We start from the raw sequence: 15,002 nt of genomic DNA, 5'->3' as shown, positions 1-15,002 counted from the left end.
TAGACAAATTTTAGAATCTATTTAATTGTGGATTTAAATTCACAACGGTGAGGATGACTAGTATAGAGTCCTTTCTGATCTCATTTATTTTCGATTTTCTACGAATCCACTGCAACTGTTGACATATTTTCAATGATTCCATGGAATCGCAATAAGTTTTGTTCAACGTTATTAATTGTTTATTATTTCAATCACACGTTGATGTCTGATTATTGAAGATGCATTGGGAAATCATGAATCGGAAAAAGCAGGATATTGTCTACTGACGTCAATAATTGCTAGTATATATAATTTGTAGAACAGGAATTAGCATGCGATCGAAATGGCCAATCAAAAAGCTGTTGATGGATGTTTATTGGATGTTGCTCACAACTCTACGCACTGAATAATTTATAATTATGAATCGAACAGCTCCCACCCCCCTCACATACGTGCTTGCACACACAACAACACATATGAAACCGAATTTAATAAAAAGCACTATTGAACTATTGAACAACACTTTGTTGCGTTAACATCTGGGAATGGGAATTAGGCAAAACTCGAAATAATTAAATGAAAGTCAATCAATAACCTGTCGATCCGCTCTCGCCGTGGTGTGTTTCATTCTCGCTCTGGATCCACGCCTCTGATTCCAGCCTGTGAGTCTGATCTGCCGGCTGAGTGTAATTCAATTTACTTTCGCTATAATTCCCACTAGCATTATGGCAACCACCGCTCTGTTGCTGCCATCGCTGGTGGGTTTTTTTTTAGTAAATGGAAATAAAAATGTGCTTCGACGCGGAAGAACAATTCAGGCGGGAGCGTATATGAATTGGATGTTTTGCGCAACTTTATCAGAATTACATGGTTGCCAATGGTGGGAGGAGTAGATTTTTTTTTAAATTCTACAATGATTTTACGTCCCCTGGCGATTGAAATCTGCTTAACGATTGTTCACCCCGAGGTAAGCTGTAAATTGGGTAGCAGTTCATTGTTTGTTTCTGATCTTTTCTTGATTCTTATAATCATTCAGCAAATTCTTTTTATTCGATTATGCGAATTTAATAAAAACGAAAAATACTAAGAATCACACAACACCACTTTTCCGTTTGAAGAATATAAAGTATATCGATGATCTATGTTTTGTGAGATCTCTCTTAAGCGATAGAAAAAACATTCTTGCAAATTATTTTGCATTTACATTTTGGAGTAATAATTTACTATCGGTGTCAAGAGACAAAGCTATGTAAAAGTTTTGATTTCGTTTGCCTTAAGTATAACCAAATTTGTTTGACTCTGTAATATAGATGTATTAGTTGATTTCATAATGAATTCTATTATATTATATACTAGCTGACCCGGCAAATTTCGTCCCGCCCAAAATTTATCTTTCGTTATCACATTCATGTATTTTACTAAGCGCACGTTAGTGGGTCTAATCGCAGAACTGTTCATTGATCTACCCTTTAAAATTACTTTAAAATTACCTTCAAACCTCCATATGCCTAATTTGGTTTCATTTGCTTGATTAATTCTCGAGTAATGTAGAAATTTGTGTTCCATTTGTTTGGCAGTCCCCTCTTAAAGAGGGAGGTGGGAGTGTCTAACCACCATATAAACATTTATTGCATCCTAAAACCTTCACATGCCAAATTTGGTTTCGTTTGCTTGATTAATTCTCGAGTAATGCAGAAATTTGTGTTTCATTTGTATGGCTGCTCTCCCCGTAGAGAGGGGGGTGGAGTGTCTAATCACCATAGAAACATTTATTTTACCCTTAAACCTCCATATGCCTATTTTGGTTTCATTTGCTTGATTAATTCTCTAGTAATGTAGAAATTTGTGTTTCATTTGTATTGGCATCAACTTGGCACAAGGCTGTCTGGAGTTCGGTGTCGGTCAAATGAGCAACCCGACACGATGAGCACTTCCGAGAATCCAGAGCAGAAACGGACTTCACGCATGCCTCCCAGATTCCAGTGAACGACGGTGAGCGGGGCGGAACGAAGTGGAATTCGATTCCATCCACCGAGTATTCTCGAGTTACGACATCCTGATGTTGCTGAGACTAGAAGAGTTTCCCCAGTTTCCCAGTTCGGCAGCGGTTCGGTTCGGTTCGGCGAAATCTTTTAGTGCAACCACGGCGGTCCGCCACAACGAAGTTAGTCGAGATCTTTCCCATAGAAGATCAAATCTGCGTAAAATTCCAGCATCTTCGATGACTGGATAACGTTGGCTGTTTCGTGTTGTACTGCTCGTAGCAATCGTAGGCGAATTGATCGGGTACTGGTGTGGTCCAGTAAAGCTGTAGCTTCCACAGTCTTTGAAGCTTGATTTTAGCCAATCAATCTCAGTGGGTCAAAGAGTCGGAGAGCTGCGCCATTTTGGTGTCTTAAATAGATGGTTATACGTGGCCCAACGTAGGTCACAGAGAATTCGTCTTTCAAGTCGCGCAATGTCGCAATGTCGCTTAACACAACTTCGGAATTGAATGACCACTGACGGAGAGGAAAAACTTGCAAGAGCAATCATTGTAATAATCTCGTTCGTCGCGCCACAGAATTCGCTGGAGATGCTGGTCTTACTCGAGGACCAGGATTTGGTGATACATTTTTTTGAAGTCCGTGTTGCGAAAACACATTCCAGTCTAGATATATGCATTTGGGAACAAAAATGACCCTAGTTTGCATGTATTTGCATTGCTGATTTCCTCCGACTCCTTGGTTTTGAAGTCTATGTCGGGGAAACCATATTTTGCCATATTTATGTTACAGCTTTTGGTCGGAACAATTTGAGGAGCACAAATCGTGTCAATCAAAGTGTGGGATTCAGCGCGTTTAGATAATGCTTGACATTTCACAGTTATTCGATTGTTTATCTGTTGTCAAATGATACAAACATTTTTGCGATCTATTTAGAAATACTCGAGTTTTTCATTTTACCCTCCATATATTCCAGTCAGACGTTATCGATTTCGGGTTAGTTGGACAGTGTCACTAAGAAGATTACTTAGTGGTTTTGCATGTCAAACTCATAAACCCGTCTCTCTGGCATCATGAAATCATGGTGAGGGAGTAGGTATTGCGGCTGATGCTCTCCTTCGGCAGCGTTCTCAATTGAGAATTGCGTCACGTTGAAGGATATTGTCGCCGTAGACTGGTACTCAACCGACGTCGTAGCATTTCCAATTCCGCTATCGATAATAGTATGTGATAGACGAATACGTGGAAGCTATAGTCGATCACACGCATTCTCTTCGACACTTCGAATGTAGTTCATACACAGCCGGTTCTGTCGCACGAGCTCCGATCGTTGAAAGATGGTCAACTTGGGCCACTAGTACAGACAGTGCGCTTGAACGCACTTGGCGCATGATTCCGACGACTGGATGACGTTAGCTGTAGCTGAACTGGTGGTTTGGGATGTGTTCTACACGCCCACCTTTTAAGTTAGTGGGCATCTTTTCGGTGGAAAAATTCTCCAGTTTCTCGACGATCCGATGAAAATAGTAGTAGAACTGCTGCTACTGCTCAATCCACCTTCCAACTGACCCTGGATCGATTTCTGATTGTCGAATTCTCGAGAACGTGTAATATAATTTTTCATACAGAGAATTGCATGTAGATTAAAAATTTTTACATTACCTTTCTTAATTAGTTGAAATTTCGCAAAGTAAATAAATCAATACTGGAAAATACATGTGTTCAGTTTGGTACATTCGATATGGCAACACTATTCACCAAACTTTGTTAAATCAAAACAGTATCCCAATGAAAATATATTGAAAAAAATTCTAAAGCGGAGCATTTTGAGCATTTTGATAAAACATTTTAATAATAAATTCAATTTTCGATCATGTTTTTTGCAGTGTATCTAATATATTATTTTTTTCTAGAATGTTCATTGACTTCCCAACAAATTTTTCGAAGAAAACATCTTCATCAGAGAGATGGATTTCGAGTTACAATTTTTACGAATGAAAATAGGGGTTTGCGTCCATCACACGACCGCATTGTTGACGTAGGACTACGAAACTAATTTATTCGAATCGGTTGTTTGTCACTTCGGATATTATTCTGGGATGTGATGAAATTTTAAAATTTTTAGAACAATGTTCTGGTGGATCTGAAAAGGGCAGTTTGTGGGTTGTGCGGTTTCATAGAATCGGTAGAAGATGGTTGATGGTACACCCAAACTAGCGTTGGCAGAAAACATTTTATCTACGGCGGAAATAATGCTTTTTCGTGTGCTGAAGGGCCAACTGAACGCATAAAAGCATCTGTTTCAGAAGCCTTAAAATGTTTGTATGGATGGGAGCAGACATCTCTTTCTTTTGTCTTTTTTCATCTCTATTGAGATTGTACAAAAAAATTTAAAGGGTTGTATCTAGGGAACGACCGCATATTTTCCCCATTTTTTACCACTTCGAATATTATTTTAGAATACATCGAAACTTTTGTAATAGATTATGTTCTTCGTTACAAATAAATTTGATGAACGTCCTCTTACGTTTGATATGATGCCTAGGACTACTAAAATATGTGAACGGAAGAATTGTCAAACGATCATTGTATTTTACGTAGTTCTCGAACCGCGATAGTTCATTCACCTCTAGTATCTAAAATGACGATTTTCCCAGGCTTCTCGGTTTAAAAGTACGTTTTAGGGAAACATATTCAGGTCTGCATAACGACCAGCGAGTACAAAAGTACTCAGCACCAAAAAATACTCCTGATTTGCATGTATTTGCAAAGCGGATTCCCCCAGGCACATTAGTTATGAAGCCCGTGTTAGGGAAACACAGTTCAGTGGGGGGAAAAAACACCCTCAACATGCTTGTTCTGACAAAGCGGATTTCCCCAAGCACATTGATTTTGAGTCCGTGTTAGGGAAACACAGCTCGGTGGGAACAAAAATACCCCCGACTCGAATGTATATTTGCAAAGCGGATTTCCACAGGTACATCGATTTTGAAGTCTGTATTAGGGAAACCGTAAATAGGGCCTATCAAAACTTGGCAGTTAGGGCGTTTAGACAATGATTGACATTTTACAGTTATTCAATTGTTCATCTCATGAAAAATAACATTTTATTGATTGTGATAGACGTGTAAAAATATTACCTATCAATTGATACAAACATCTTTCCGATCTATTAAGAAATGTTCGAGTTATAAGTATTCGAAATACAGGTAGGGTTAGCACACAAATCGGCAGAATAAATGTATGGGAAAAAGTAAGTTCTTCCAGTTTTCATAAATTTAAACCGTTTAGAGATTAGCGAATTGTAATGTATAGCATATCGAACAAATCTTAGAGAATTTCCGATTCGATTGGTATGCAAATCATGAGAATTCGTTCACAGTGAAAATAGTTATTAATGTTAACTTTATTTCATAAAAACGTGACCCGTTTTCTGATTTGGCACCCTTCCTGAAAGACGTAGTTCTACGTCAAAAAAAATCCATACGATGTCAACGGAGATCGAACCAAGGCCAGATGGAATGCATAGCTGTTTAACACGACCACGTTATCCACATAGCTACTGGTGTTGTTGCTTAAATGCGTGATAATATTACACCTCATTATAAGATGAAGTTGGAAAGTGTTCTAAGAGTAAAAAGAAGAACATAAACGAGAACCTATATCTTTCTCGTCTGGACCGTGTATTTGGCACACGTGTAAGCACACGAAATGCATGGGAATCAGTTCCAATCAAATTGGTCATACGATAAAGAAAATTGTAATTCTAGGCAGTTGACATCTTATGTTCCAAGTTTTAAAATAATAGGAGAGGGTTTGGGTAGTCGTCGGTTAATTTGGCGTAGAACTGCTTCTCATAAACAAATCAAAACTGTCATCACTTTCAACTTTTCCGAAAGTACGAGTTAAGAGTTAAGATCAAATGATTGTTTCCATTCTGGACTCCGACACTCACTTAAATTGCATCAAAATCACAACTTATCATTTTATGTTGAATTTTGCTGATTCATGCTGAACATAAAAAAGACCACAATGCGATAAATTAGTAAACATTTGTTTGTATTAATAACATTATTGTTTACTTTTAGTGCTTCAAGAATATTTAATTTTATTTCGATTTTATTTCCAAATTCAATTGAATTCAACATATTTTATTTGTAAGTAAAGAGTTTGGACACATTCCATGTTTGGTCAATTTATGCATTGTGATTGATTACGTTCTTCGTTACAAGTTAATTTAATTAATAAATATGACCGTTATCCTTTTAACGTACGGCATGATGATTTTGACTTCCGAAATATGGGAATGGAAGAATTATCAAAAGATCAATGCATTTTAAATTTTGTTCTGAAGTTATTATATCTCTCAAGGGTACGTATTTCTCGAATCCGCGGATTTGCTTGATTTGATGAACTTCAGGCACAGTTTCAGTCTCGACTTTGACATGCACGTCGGACGCATACTGTGAATTGATCATTTCGCAGCAAACGGTTATCAACGTTTTGCCTAATCCTTAAATCCTTAAATGTTCAGTGAGCTGAGGATATACAAGCATATCTTCCAATGTTGCTTTGAATTACAAAAACAAAAAAAAACAAATTCAGGAGTGTAAAAATGCATGCGGGTACATGAATTATGCTAGCATAAATCAATAACTTCAACTTCAATTCTTTATAATATAGAGGCTTTATTCTTGAAAGTTCATTTTCCTCGAACATCTGTAATGCCGATTTCCCAAGGATCCTTGGTTTTGAAGTTCGTGTAGGGAAAACACATTCCAGTCTAGATATATACATGTGGGAACAAACATGCTCCCAGTTTGCATGTATTTGCAATGACGACTTTCCGAGACTCGTTGGTTTTGAAGTGTTGGGGAAACCGTATTCCGCTGCTTTTGGTCGGACCAATTTGCGGAGCACAAATCGGGCCAATCGAAATGTGGGATTCAGCGCGTTCAGATAATACTTGACATCTATTGTGAATCGACACAAACAACTTTTTTCATTTGATTTTAGATTTATTTCGCCAAAGTTTGAAGTATGGGCACACAAAAAATAAGCCATATCTATTGTTGAAAAAGTTAACCACTTTGACATGTACCGACAAAATTGATCGGAATATTTGGATAGCAACAATAACACAAGTGATACTATGTTGGAGAGACTAAATTCCTCTTATGTTTGTTTCAATCAATGTAGATAATATCTCTATTCATGATTGATTACGGTATCTTCAAAATATATATCCCTATCAATCACGTATAGTTTCCGATTCAGCAGCCTTGATCTCTAGTGAATATATAATCCGCCTTATCGAGTTTCTCCATTAACATAATACATTTTTCTCTCTTTTCAGGTTCGTACAATCGCACAGATAATCAATTTCCAGCCAATGGTGAGCGATATATCCTTCTTCCGCTGCCCGGCGGGGGTTATGATAAATTTAATAATCATCCAAAGTTCCCGAAAACACAACGGCACGCATAAACTTTTGCATAATCATATTGTCAAGATTTAGGAAGGAGGAGACCCTTCCGACCATCGCTCTGGGTCTTGTCCCAAAGCTAATTAACCTCGTCGTCGAATTCTCAGAGCTGCAGCGAAAGAAGCTCGAAAAGTTAAAAGCTAAGCCCTATCCCAATTGAACCCGTGTGTCCTTTGCGGTGGTGTGTCTGTCCCCGGTTTTACATAATCCTGCCCCTGGAATCGGTGCCGGCGATCGGCGTGGAGACAAAGTGCTGCTGAATATCAATCGGTAGAGAGGGGCGGAAAAAACGAGCCATCGGACGAAGACACCGCTACTTCGGGGATAATACGAGAAAATGCATTAGGATTTCATAGTAATAGCGTAATGGCAGGGAATCGCTTGGGAAATATCCAAATTGATAATGCGACATGGAGGGGCGTCTAGCATTTACATAAGACCTTTTGTTTATATTATTTTTTGATAATTGTGCTAGAAGGCCGTAGGGTAAAAAGTCATTTCATTCGGGTTTTTTTCGGAATGGTAGCACGTTTTCGGATCGGATATTATGAAAATTACACTAATTATCATAGAAGATCCTTGAATAAAGTTCTCAGGCATTCCTGTTGAACTTCCTGAAATTGATGATGATTATTTGACAAACAAAAGCTGATGCTTATATCCTATATAATCCTTTACAAAGAATCACTTTTTTTGTTGCCCATTCTTCGTCGGGCTATTTTCAACCGTTACCTGGAAGATACCCATAATGTTCATCAAGATATTGGTTGGAACAAAAAGCTTCCACTTTCCTTCCGAAGCAAGATATGTTTAGAAATATTTTGCCTGTGGAAATCTCCAACGGAGTGGACAGCAATCGAATTAGTGCTATTCTTATGGTTATTCTCCAACTTTTTATGACCTAATTATGTGCTTAATTCAATTTCCTAAAAACATCAAATGTTAGCCCACTCAGGCAGGCTCTTACCGTAACCGTCTCAACCGCTTTGTGTTAAAAGTCTAGTCATTCGGCCAACTATTTCGGGACAGGTTGAAATTGATGCCTGTATAGCATTGCCATAGCACCCGACGGAGATCGGACTCCATCTCGGTACTGAGTGTATGTCATGCCATATTCCTGGGTGATAAATCCGTGGGTCGAAAGTTCATTAAAACACGAAGCTCCCCTGTGTCGCTTGATGACAGGTGTGGAAGGCTGATGGGTAACAACAAGTGCCATACAAATGTGTCAACATCATCGTCGCCAGCAGTGGGAGAATAATGAAAATGTGTAAAAATGTGTGCAGCAATAGCAAAATGAAGAAGAAGAGTCACGAAGACACATAAACGGAATGATGGGAAAAGCTCTGGCAGCATCAGATATGTCGGTACAAAAGGATGTTTTTCCACACTTTGCACGTACATTGTCGGGAGTGCTGAATAACAGCAGCTCACGAGATAATTGCGATTTGTTTGTTTGGGTGTGGGTTTTGACGTTCCATCGTGGTAGATTTCTTTCGCTGATATTATGGTTTCTTATGCGTGTTCTAAGCATCATATGATGATGGTTCCGTTGTTCGTTGATCGCTCACGTTTTACGATGCTCTTTCGGTTCCTTAGTAGTTTCGATTTTTTTTACCGATGTAACGCGTGGTATCCTATGAAGCATTTCCCGTCACCAAGATGTCGTATATAGTAAGAATTATTTTGTTGCAACACAAGGAATTCAGCAATTTTGCGCCGGTCATCAAATTCAGGGCAGAGAGCTCTGAAAATGCTTTTTTAACCTCAGCGGACTCGTGCTATCTCTAATCTTAAATTCAAATCCTAAATCTTGAATTTTGAATCTAGAAATCGAAATTTATTTTTGAAGCCTAATGATTTAAAAATGCATAAAACGTCGAAAAAAAATTTCGACATTCTGGGACTTCACCTGAGTGGCAAAGAATATATGGAAAAAAAAATCATCATCGAATTTAGAGAACCAACTATGTGCATTTTGTTTATTAGTCCAAAAAATGACCTGTGCAAAATTTCAGCTCAATCGGATATGATTTAGATATGATTGGATCAAAGCACTTAAATTTGGAATTTGGTCCCAGAAGGTCGATTTCCGGCCAAAAATTTTTTTTCCAGATGACACCAGATCGCAGACCAGATCTAGAAAGTCACGATCAAAATATCATATTAACTACTAATGAAATAAAGCAAAGTTCATCGTTCTTTTTTTGCTTTTAAACCTATTAAATTATTTGGCCACCTTTTCAATGACCTATTATATCCTTTGGCTTATGTTAGTATAACATTCGCGGTCAGAGGGGTCGTCTCTGTAACGTGATTCCTCTAGACTTCAATGGAATGGATATTTGTTAGTGATCAGGATTCGACGATATTTACGATTTACCAAAATCGATAAGTGATATACAATGTGTTAATTATATTTTACAAATGGCAATTTTAGATTTTCGAAAATTCTTTGGATGCTTGGTTTTAGTATTTTGGGGAGTTATTTTTTTTGAGGATTCTAAAATTTAGAAATTGTAAATATTAGAATGATTAAACTGAAACTTTTAATTTTAAATCGACGTTTGATTTTACAACTGAAACTATCAAGCTGTCTCAACACGAATGATGCAATCTGGGTTTTTTTTTTACTTTGCGGGTAATTCGTCCCATTGCTATAAATAGTAGAATAAGTTGAAATGTAAATACACTATAGATATACGAATAGATTTAAGAAATGAGTGTTCATCAACATTGTTACAATTTCCTTATATCCCATCCTCCTCCTAAAAATATGTCACCCTCCTAAACTCGAGTACACCGCGAGTAATCGGTTTTCCACCTTACTAACCATAGATGTAAGAAAATTGTTTATATATGTAGTTTTAAAATTATATTTAAGAATTCGGCTCCTTTAAACTTAAGTAACTGAGCCTGTTAAAATAAACGAATTAATAAAAAAAAATCTGGGTTTTTTCACCGATGACGTTTCGAAAGAGCGGCAACCACACTGAACGAAAACAACACGAAAACACACGGAATACACAGCGGGAAGGTGGATTCATGTGCACTTGAATGCTGACAAGGAAAAGAGTACAAGTGAAAACAAAATCATACATACACGCAGATTCAGTCTATTTTGACTCACTCGTCATTTTGTTTCGGACGATCTTTCCAAAGGAGTATTCATTCATAGAATGTTGTTTTCCACTCTTTGTTTTGTTATGTTCACTTTAAATTCCGAATGAAGATGGTCGGGGAGTGTAGAATGATTCATCGTGCAATCTCACGATTGCTTGCTGCATTCTTTTCGCAATGATTATTCCAAGCAGATACATGAGTGATTTATAATTAGGTGTGGAGAAATGAGCAAATGAACTTTTCCATACTTGGAGATGAGAAGATGATGACTACACCATGATAAGTATTTTCTCGACTAATTTTACGAGTTGAATTTTGGAATTCGGAAGCAGGAAAAAATTCTTTTGGATCTTTTGGATTAATGTTGTACAAAATGGCGAATTACATATTTTCTCAAAACCCCATCAATATGGGTTTTTACCTAACACCATCGATATGGGTATCAAATGAAAGGGTAGATTAGTAGAACAAAGTTATTCATGAGGAATGCAAATCCAAAATGGCCACCACCACAAAATGGCGGATTACATATTTTCTCAAATCACCATCAATATGGGTATCAAATGAATGGGATTGACTAGTAAAACACTGTTATTCATGAGGAATGAAATCCAATATGGCCGCCATCACAAAATGGCGGATTACATATTTTCTCCAAACCCCATCAATATTAATATCAAATTAACGGATTTGACTAGGCGAACACAGTTATACATGAGGAATGCAAATCCAAGATGGCCGCTGTAACAAAATAGCCAATTACTTTTTTAAACGGTTTCATTCAACTTGATCTGTTTGTATGTATGTTTGTACGTTTGTAGGGTTGTTCCACATTAAAAAAAATTTTACCCCGTCCTTTGAATTTATTGATCTGAAATTTGGAACAAATCTTCATCTCTGCTGTCATTATAATACCGTGTATTCCATTATCTTGAAAAATCCAATTTCGCCGCCGGTAAAAAATGGCTGTTTGTGCACCCGTGGCCGAGTGGTTAGCGTCTCACATTATCATGCCGGGTGTTCGGGTTCGATTCCCGTTCTGGCCGGGGGATTTTTCGTCAAAGAAATTTTTCCTTCGACTGGTATTGTGGTCACGCGTATTCTAGAACTTGCCCCTCGGAATACATTCAAGGCGTGTTATTTGGCTTAAGAAATCTCAACTAAGTATTAATAAATGACGCTAGTTATTGCATACGTTGAGACGGAAAAAGTTCCACAGGGAACGTTAACGCCATTCAAGAACAAGAAGAAAAAATGGCTGAATGGCTTGACTTGGAGAACACACTACATTGTGAACAACATAAATTCAAGTAGGTGTATGTATTTTTTTTGTAATCCCCACAATCTCGGTATCGAATGTAATGATTTGACTAATAGAATACAGTACATCATCAAAATATTCCGAAGAAAATTAGGTACGAAATAAAAATAAAAAAAAAGGTTGAATGGTTTTGTTGTAGAGAACTATACTAATGATACAGAAACTAGAAAATAAACAAAGTAAAAAACAACTTTTTAAGTTAAATGGTTTAATGTACTAAAAGCTAGAAAATAATTAGGCAAGTAGCAGTTAGTAGTTATCACATCCTTTCCTTCATTAATTTAGGAAAATGATGAGACTAAAATAAAATCGTGGGATACGTCGGATTTCCATTATCCATAGTTAGTTGTTTCATCATATGCCCACGATATGCCCACGATCAGCCGGTCGGTGACCCGACACTCTCCGATTTTTTGAAACTTGGAACTTATGATATATCTCCAGAACGTTCTTCTTCTTGAATGGCACTAACGTTCCTAGTAGAACTTCGCCGTCTCAACGTAGTATTACTTGCGTCATTTTCGTTAGTATTTAGTAGAAATTTCTATGCCAAATAACACGCTTTGAATACATTCTAAGTGGCAAGCTCTAGAACACGCGTGAGCACAGTGCAAGACGGAGGAAATTTCTTTGACGAAAAATTCAGCAGACCAGATCGGGAATCGAACCCGAACCCCCGACATGTTAGGTGTGACGCTAACCACTCGGCCACGGGAGCACAGAATAGAACGTTATATATAGTTTTCCACGTAGAATCGCATGTAGATTCTATTTTTTTACGTTACTTCTCTTGAATGGTTACGATTTCACAAAGTGTTGAAATTTCATAAATTTTCAAAAATGTATTCCAAAAATGCATTCCATTTTGGTGAGTTCAACATGGCTCCAATGGAATTCAAACTTTGTTAAATTGGAAGGGCTTTCTTACAAAAATATAAAAAATGGGCATTTTGAAATATAAACGTTCTTAAAATTAAAATCAATTTTCGAATAAGATTCATTAACAGTGCAATTAAAATGTTTTTTTTTCTAAATAGTTCATTAATTTTCCAACAACTTTGACAATTTGTCATATTATATTCAGACATCTGGATTTTGAGCTCCGATTTTTTGAAAGATCAATGATTTTGAACGCGCCCGTTTAAAAGATCAGCCTTAATTTAAATTGATCATATGAAAATTGTGATTTTGGGTAACTTCCATCATATGAACCGAGTTTCAATAAAATCGAAGAGGGTCGCATTAAAAGAGCCTGGCCGGGTAAGGGAGTAAAAAGTACCCCAAACCAGATCGCCAGCTGTATGACAAATATTGTATAGGATTTGAATAATAAATTTTGGACCCCTATGTGGTTTAACATATAATCTATAGTGAAAGGCGTATTTTTCCGTTTATTTCACGTCATCCTCAGAAGCTTCGAGATAAAAATTTGGAAAAAATACTAAATGTACATCTCACTACGGTGTATGAAGAAAAATTACCAAAAAAAAATCATCAAAAATTTAAATACTGAAAAATATATTGAAATTTTGAAAAAAATATTGGGATTTAGAGTTTCGGTACTACTCTAATTCATATTTAAACGTGTTCCTGCGGCTTTTATAGGTATGTGTGATTTTTTTTCAGATTTGTTTCAGTGTTGCGCGGTACAAAACATTTTTTTATATTACCAGAAGGCCTGGCGGGGTAAGGGAGTAAAAAGTGCCCTCAAGCCAAATCACCAGCTGTATGGAAAATATTGTATAGGATACTTAATATGAAATTTTGACAGTAGTACCATATATTTGAGTTCTTATATGGTACAACATAGGATCTATGCTGAGAAATGCACCTTTTGGTTTTTTTCACGCCATTCTCAATTGAGACAAAAATATGAAAAAAAAATACTGACAGTACTTCTTACTAAGGTGCATCGATCAATATTTTCGAATAATTTTTCAAAGTAGAATTGAAATCCCAACAGACAAAGTTCGTCAAAAATAGTTTTACCATCTTTGACTTATTTTTGAAATTTTCTACATGACTTCTATCTCATGTGAAAAAATTTAAAGAAAAAATAAAAAAAATACGTATTTTAGATATTGCAAATTAAAGTTTTTTTTGTAAATAAAAAAAAAGAACTAATTATTTTTCTCAGTGTATATTTTCTTCACGTTTAAATATCAATACTGTATAGCTCTTTCTAAGACACTATTTCGGTACGACTCATAGTTTTTGAGATATAATTTATCAATGATTTCTCTTACTAAAATCAATACGCCCTTTTCAAAAGTTACACTTGAGTCAAAAAATTCCCAATTACTGTGGAAAACTCATATTTCCTCCAACCCAAACGGAATACAAACATTCATTCGAATCAAAAATATACATTTTTTCATTTGTCGGTTTTATTTGGAATTGCTCATATCGAAAAAGGTTGGTAGTTTATTACAATGAGATTTTAGATTCTTCCTTCTTGCAAATAGTTCAGATTTGAAAAACTCACTAAACCTCAATTTAATTTTCGAATTTCTCCATTCTGGAAATTCGATTAAAAATAATACCATGACTTTTAATCACGCTTCAAATGTGAGAGGGAAAATTAATGGTTTTTGAGTTATTGAAACTTTGTTTTGTTAATCTATACTAAAAAAATGATGGGAGGTGCTGCCAATTACATGGACGAGTTGGAGCGCAAGTCCCCCGTCATATTAGTCATTCAGAAATTTTAGAGTTTTTGGGAGAGATGGAGGAAAAGACAATTTATATACTGTGCACGACCGGTGTAAACTGATCAGGAACTTAAAAATGCATACGTGTACGCGTAATTATGCGTTGTTTAATTAAACAGCCAAGCATTTCTAGATAGTTGATGACATCGAGTCACGACACAGGCCCCTAATACAATATTTAGCATGAAATAACAGTTTCGGTGATTTTCGCGCTATATCGACAGCCCAACATCAGCTTCCACTTATCATTACCGTTTATCTAAATTACCCCGCCGCTCCAAGTGGTTCCCGTTATTTCAAACATTGCCAGCGCTAGGTTACTCGCACGTTGTTTCGGCGTGGGCTTCACGTCGGTGTTTACCCTTTTCGACAAGATTAGTGTGAACTACATCCAGACA

General features: G+C 36.7%; 1 protein-coding gene across 6 annotated transcripts in view; it reads left to right on the top strand.

Annotated features, from left to right (window-relative positions):
* The window catches only part of LOC129770050 (beta-arrestin-1), a 256,936-nt gene that overhangs the window by 83,294 nt on the left and 158,640 nt on the right, over window positions 1-15,002 (top strand). The window lies entirely within an intron of this gene.

Source organism: Toxorhynchites rutilus, chromosome 2 (genome assembly GCF_029784135.1).
Source record: "Toxorhynchites rutilus septentrionalis strain SRP chromosome 2, ASM2978413v1, whole genome shotgun sequence".
Classification (NCBI taxonomy): domain Eukaryota; kingdom Metazoa; phylum Arthropoda; class Insecta; order Diptera; family Culicidae; genus Toxorhynchites; species Toxorhynchites rutilus.
Note: the sequence above shows the minus strand (reverse complement) of the source record. Positions and strands in the feature narration are given on the sequence as shown.